Below are 7,149 nucleotides of genomic sequence, written 5' to 3'. Positions count from 1 at the left end.
ACTAGAGCTTGTAGAGACAGCCTGAAACCAGTTGTCTCCAAGGGGACAGGTGGGAACACTGGCCAGCAAGATCTTTCGAAGCAAGTGATCTGTCCGGAGGGACTAAGAACACACACCCAACCCCGGCTGGCCTCGTCTCCTGTTCTCCATTCCCCAGCTCACTGCACAACAATGGCTGAACAAGCTGTGTTAAAAATAACAGCTTCATAAATCACACTTAAAACAGTGCAGCGGTAGAGCAGGCGGTTCTGCTTCTGTGTTCCCGTGGTGTGCAGCCAGGGCAGTGTCGTGTTATTCCCCCAAAGCCGGAGTCAGTCTTCCTTCCCTCGTCAAAGACTTCATCTCCTCCCTGCTCCACGGCTCTGAGATTTCTTGATGTCTGACTCTCACGTCACAGAATTCATTTAACGAAAGATACTTAGTGAGGACTCACTAAGTGCTGGATCTTAGAAGTTACACACACACACACACACACACACACACACCACATATATACACACACCTGAGAGAGAATATAAATGCTATGAAGGAGAAGAACAAGATGGTACTTAAGCACATAAGAAAGAGCTCTAACTCATTTGGTCAGGAGGATGGTATGAGAACATGTGCAAAATTTCTAGGGTGGGAAAGCCTTTGGTCTCCTCTTAGACATAAAAGGAGCATGACTGTGCATCTCGCCACACAGAGAAGGGCTTACGTCTCAACGGCTCTGATAAAACACCGTGACCAAGGGGAACTTATTCAAGACAGCATTTCATTTGCTTAGTTTCAGATGGTTAGAGTCTGTGGTGGCTGGAATAAAAATGGCCCCCATACGCCAATGCCAATAGGGAGTGGCATTATTAGGAGGTGTGGCCTCGTTGGGGGTGGGGGTGGCTTGGTTGGAGGGGGTGTGTCACTAGGAGGTGGCTTTGAGGTCTCAGAAGCTCGAGCACGGTGAGGTATTCACTTCCTGTTGCCTGTGGTTCAAGATGTCAAACTCTCTCAGCTCCTTCTCCAGTACCATGTCTGCCTGCATGCTGCAGTACTGCCCGCCATGACAACAATGGGCTGACATGTTTTCCTTTGTAAGAGTTGTCATGGTGGTGTCTCTTCCCTGCAATAGATAACTCTAACCAGGGCAGAGTCCACGATGACAGAGCAGAATCCTGAAAGCCTGCCCCCAGTAACACACTTTCTCCAACCTGACCACACCTCCTAAGCCTTCAAACAGTTCTACCAATTGGGGATTAAGTATTCAAACATTTGAGCCTGTGGGGGCCATTCTCACTCAAACCATCACAGCAGGGAGGGACAAAGAGTGTACCATGAAAGATCATGGGGAGACATAAGGGCACGCTAGAGGGTTTTTAAAAAGATTAATTTATTATTACTATTATTATTGTTATTTATTTTGTTTGTATACAAAGCTGGCCTTGAACTCACCTTTAATCCCAGCACTTGGGAGGCAGAGGCAGGTGGATTTCTGAGTTTGAGGCCAGCCTGTTCTACAGAGTGAGTTCCAGAGACACCCTCTCTCGAAAAAACCAAAACCAAAACCAAAACCAAAACCACAACCAAAACCAAAACCAAAACAACCGAAAAAAGGAGAAAAGAAAAAAAGACAGAGACAGAATGGGGTGTCAGGGATGGGATGAAGGAAAGTAACTATAGAGGAAGGAGTCGTTTACATAGATTGCCGTCTTCCTGTTTTAGGCTAAAACTCTTCTAGTTGTGCACTGACTAGATGGCTCAGTGGTTAAGAGCTATACTGCTCTTGCAGAGGACCAGGTTCAGGTCCCTTCTCCCAAGTTCAGTAGCTTACAACTACCTGAAATTCCAGCCCTGGGGCCTCAGTGCCCTCTTTTGGACTCTGAGGGTACTGCAACCAGCTACGCATACCTCTGCAGATATACACATAATCGCAAATAATAAAAACAAATCTATATAACTATTCTAGTTGGGCAATGTCGTATCTTAATGGGCTCACATTGAAGCACGAAGTGTTTTAAAAAGACACTTCAGCCTTCACTGTTGTTATTTCGGAGGATCACATGCTGAGTATCCCTGCCATTTCCTGTTTGGAGGTAGTCTAGGGTGGAGTGTAGATCTGTGTGCCGGCCTGCACTTCTTCTTCCCTTCATCAACATATAAAGTCTATTCTCTGTGCTAAGGTGAGAGATATGGCTTCTTTACATATTCTCAGTATTTTACCATCTACTGGGGAAGGAGGTGGCCTTGGGTCACTTCTGTTTTTTTTTTTTGTTTGTTTGTTTTTTTGAGGTTTCTCTGTGTAGCCCTGGCTGTCCTGGAACTCACTCTGTAGACCAGGCTGGCCTCGAACTCAGAAATCCGCCTGCCTCTGCCTCCCAAGTGCTGGGATTACAGGCATGAGCCACCACTGCCCGGCTCGCTCTTGTCTTTTCTTATAAAGGAACAGTCTCATTGGGCTGGGGCCCCACCCTTCCAGCTTCATTTAGCTTTAGTGGCCAAAGGCCTCATCTCCATGTAAATGCCATAGTCAAGTTACATTTTCTCCTTGGCTCCGTTAAGGTTTTACTGGTATGAAGAGACACCGGGATCACAGCAACTGAGGTTTAGTCCATTACTGTCATGGCAGGAAGCATGGCAGCGCGCAGGCAGGCGGGGTGCTGCAGGAGGAGCTGAGAGTTCTACACATTGATTTGAAGGCAGTAGAAGGAGACTGTATCCTACTGAACATAGTTTGAACAAACGAGACCTCAAAGCCCGCCTCCTCTGCCAAGGCCACACCCACTCCACCAAGGCCACACCCACTCCACCAAGGCCACACCCACTCCACCAAGGCCACACCCACTCAACCAAGGCCACACCTCCTAATTGTACCATTTTCTATGGGTTAAGCATTAAAACACATGAGTCTACGGGCGCCATTCCTATTCAAACCAACATATTCCCTCCTAGTTTCCCACAATGGGAGTCAGAGTTCAGTAGCTTTGGTGCGGATATCCAAACAACAGCACAGGCACATGGGTGTGAATAACGTGATTTCCCTTCCCTTCCCTTCCCTCCTTTCTCTTTTTCTTTTTCTTTCTCTTTCTTTCTTTCTTTCTTTCTTTCTTTCTTTCTTTCTTTCTTTCTTTCTTTCTTTCTTTCTTTCTTTCTTTCTTTCTTTCTTTCTTTCTTTCTTTCTTTCTTTCTTTCTTCCTTTCTTTCTTTTTTTGAGACCAAGTCTCTTAGGCATCATAGAATCCTCAAACTCAAGATCTTCCTGCAGCAGTCCTTTTGGCACTGGGAATACAGGCATATGTCACTGTGCCCAGCCTGACCTTTGCAATGAAGGAATTTAAAAGGGGCTTCCGCCCCAAGAGATGACAGGAAGGCTTCATCTGGGAGTTAATACTTGAAAAAAACAGATTTTGGGTTTTTCCGACCCACTGACCGTAGGGTAAACGGAGAGTTCATATATGGCGTTGGGAAGCAAAAATAAAGATGGGAGATGATTTGAATAGAAATTACTAATGCACAGGCTGCTGTCCCACTGCTGAGCCGCTGGCAACCCCTGTCTGTGTCACAGGTGCTGCCGTCTTTAGCAGAGTGAGGAAGAGCCGGTTCCAGAGGCGGATGGGTGGGGTTGGTGTGGGGTCGGGCTCTACAGCCAGCATCCTGCTTCCTTCCATCGTCAGGGTGGATTATCACCCTAGGGCCCCGAGTGTCCTGGAACTGACTCTGTAGACCAGGCTGGCCTCCGAGACCATCTCCCTCTGCCTCCCGAGGGCTGGGATTAAAGGCGCCTACCTGGTTTTTGTATTGATAGCTTCTGACTGGAAATTGGAGGAAATTGGAGGAAGGCACAGCTGACAAATGGGGCGGGTTATGTAGGGGTGTTGTGGGTAGGGGATAACGTGGGCGGGGGCAGTTCCCAGACCTCCCCAGCAAGTTTCCAGGCCCCTATACCCAGGTAATGGAATGTCTGTAAAGATGAACCCAACAGATTAGCAAGTCACCTACCCCAGAATTCCCTAACGTGCTTTAAATCAGGCCTGCAAGCTCACTCGGGTGTCTCTATCTTGGTAATGGGAGACCCCAGCATGCTGGATTTCTGCAGTGCGATGGTTTGTATATGCTTGGCCCAGGGAGTGGCACTACTAGGAGGTGTGGCCTCGGAGTGGGTGTGGCCTCGTTGGAATGGGCGTGGCCTTGCTGGAGTGGGTGTGTCATTGTGGGTGTGGGCCATAAGACCCTCATCCTAGCTGCCTGGAAGTGAGTATTCTGCTAGCAGCCTTCAGATGCACTATTACGTCCAGTTCAAGGGAACCCAGGATGGCCAGAGATCGAGACACTGATGTAAACACAAAGAATACTGTACGAGTCCAGGCTGGGATCACAACCTTCCCTGCTCTGCAGGTTAGAAACGCGACACTCGTGTCTAGGGGTTCGGGGTATCTATGGGAGAACGCGTACGTGGGGCTCCCGAGCCTTGGTGTTACATGACTGAGCAGAGGCTAAAGGGATGCTGTCCGATGTTTGTTCAGACAGCAAGGCGAGACCATAAGGACCTTTTTGACCTGGGAAGAAATAACTTAGTCCGCTCTTAGAGGCTAGTGTATTTTTACAGGCTGGGATCAAAGGGGGTCAACCATCATCGCCTGGCATTATTTCAGTTTCTAAAACCCAGAAATGGCCTTTGTCTCCCGGGCTTTCTAAGACCACTGGACATGAATTTCCTGTAATTTTAGGCTTATGAACACCAGGAGACCAACTAGGAAACTAGCGCGATTATTCGTGACAGGGATGGAGGTCAGGGGTAGGGGGGGGTCAGGGGATGTGCACGCTCCCTAAGGTGACCCTCATAGTTTTCTTATATAAAACGTCATACTGAAGCAATGACATTCTAGAAAACTCAGTCAAGCAAAATCTATTAAAAAAAATCACCCCCCTCCCATATTTTACCAATTGGAGACAATAACGCCTGTGGGAGGTTTAGTGTGTTCCCCTTCAATTTCTGTTCGCTCTCTATTGCTTTTTCTTTCTTGCCCTTTACCTCTTCAGGTCAGGGTCTCTCCTGGGGCTCCGTCTCAACTTACAGACAGCCCCACCCGAATCTTCTCCCCTCCCACTGTCGCTCTCTCAGTCTCCAGGGCTTTGTGATTTTCCCTTGCTACCTGCTTCTCCAACCTCTCTCCTGCCTTCAGGAGAAAGAGTTACACAACTCCGGGGACCCGTGATGAGTTTTGCACTTGGCAACGCAACTGCACCATTAGCATCGTTTCAAGCGCGCCTGGGGTCTGGGTATCGCTGGCCTCTCTGGGATCTCAGCGCTCTGGGCAGATGACTTGAGCCCGGGAATCTGGGATTTAACTAGGAAAATACAGCCAGACCTGCGTCAAAAGGCACAATACGCACACGTTCCTTTATGCGGACAAGTAGAGTTATTTTAGAAAAGCTGCTCATTTCACAACACTTTGGAATTTACACTTGGACGTAGCTTGCCGTCCTGGGAACGCCGAGGAATTAAGGCCAGTAATTTCAAGGTTTATATTTCTACTTTTCTGAGTCTACCTTTCGTGTTAACATCAAGATTCTAAAGCTGCTTTCTTGCCTTTTAGGGGAGAAGATTGTTGAGTAGGGTAGTGCACTGACATTTAATGGTCTTCGGTGTCCTAAGACATTCCGTAGATTTTATCTGGCAGATAAGGATCGAGCGGCGGCGGAAACCTTAAGGATTGAAGTAGTCTGGTATTGAAAAAAGAGCTAAAAACTTGAAGCACCTGCTTCCGCAGCGAGCAGGGTTCGAACCTGCGCGGGGAGACCCCATTGGATTTCAAGTCCAACGCCTTAACCACTCGGCCATCGCTGCTACGAGGAGAAAACGAAGGCGGAGACACTTTAGTGTAACAACCAGCGCACGCGCGCCAGGGCCCGGAGTGGGCGGGGCGTGCAGCTCCTTAAGCCGAGGCGGCTGGGACGTGGAGTGGCTGGAGCTTCAGCGTGGACGCGGAGAAAAGGAAAAGGGGGCCGTGTCCGGGTCCCGGAACCCGGTGGTTCGCGGCGCCCGGGGTGCCGCCACCTAACCTGGTTTCCGTTCGCAGACCTGGCTTTTGCCCTCCCGCTTTCCCAGCGGCGCCACGAAGTCGCCGCGAACCATAGGGTTGTCTCGCTGCGTGTGGAGGGCCCGCCCGCTCGGAAGTGAGGACAGCCGCGGCTCTCGGCGGTGCGCCTTAGCTCTGCGTTCGTTACCCTTCAGCGCGAACGTGGGGGCCGCCCTGCGTACTTTTCGTTTTTTTTTCTCCCCCTTCGTGGCCTCGTGGGCGGGCTCGAGCCCCTCGGACCCCCGTCGGAAGCGCGGCGGCTCGCGGGTGGGCGGCCACCGCGGCGCGCATGCGCAGCTCCTACCCGCGCCCAGTCCTCCGCGTTTGAATTCCCCGCCGCGTGGCGGGGCGCGCGTTCCCGGGAGGAGGCTGGAAGCCGAGGCGTCGCGCGACCTCCTGATAGGTGTGCGGACTTTCCCGAGACGCCCCCTTCAGCTACGTGTGCTGCCACGTGACAGGCCGTGCGCAGAGTGCATCCCGGGGACCCAGAGGGTAGAAATCTCCAGGTGATCAATTGGGGTACAGTAGGGGCCCCAGACCCAATGGCATCGCTTTTGTCCTGCGTGTGACAGTCACTCTTGCCTTCTTTTTTGTCCCTATTAACCTTGCTAAGCCTAATAGGTTTTTGCTTCGCTTGTTCTCTGATTCTTCATGTGCTTGCACATAGAATACAATCTTGTCATTTTTCCCCCCTTGTATTTTGAACTTTTTTTTCTTGTATTTTTTTATCCCTTCGGATCATTCACTATTTGTCCTGGGAAGAGGAGGCCCAGCTGTTTCTCCGGATTGAGCCTCACTGTTGGCTGGGACGGTTCACATGGCTGGGGAGGACAGGAAAGCCTTGGTCCTGCCCTCTGGGAAGGCATCTAGGCCACCAAAGGCCAGGCCCTGGTCAATCAACAGTAGACCCAGCAAACTGTCATCAGGGAAGAAGATCTGCACACCCAAGATGAAGGCTTTGCCCCTGTGGATCCGGGGCAATAGGATCTCAACTTTAGGTGCCTGGGCAGGACCTTTACCTAGTCATCCTTACGGTCCTCATATTGGGCATAGATGAGGGTGACATATTTGCATCGAAGGTCCGCCATCATTCACCAGG

At 50.2% G+C, this 7,149-nt stretch overlaps 1 non-coding gene across 1 annotated transcript; it reads right to left on the bottom strand.

Moving 5' to 3' along the window:
- Positions 1-5,736: 5,736 nt before the first annotated feature.
- Positions 5,737-5,818, bottom strand: Trnas-uga (transfer RNA serine (anticodon UGA)). Its single transcript has one exon. It is a non-coding gene; the product is annotated as a tRNA-Ser (tRNA).
- Positions 5,819-7,149: the final 1,331 nt, after the last annotated feature.

The sequence above is a fragment of the Apodemus sylvaticus genome, chromosome 19, assembly GCF_947179515.1.
Source record: "Apodemus sylvaticus chromosome 19, mApoSyl1.1, whole genome shotgun sequence".
NCBI classification, from domain to species: Eukaryota; Metazoa; Chordata; class Mammalia; order Rodentia; family Muridae; genus Apodemus; species Apodemus sylvaticus.
This window is presented reverse-complemented; position numbering and strand designations above follow the sequence as displayed.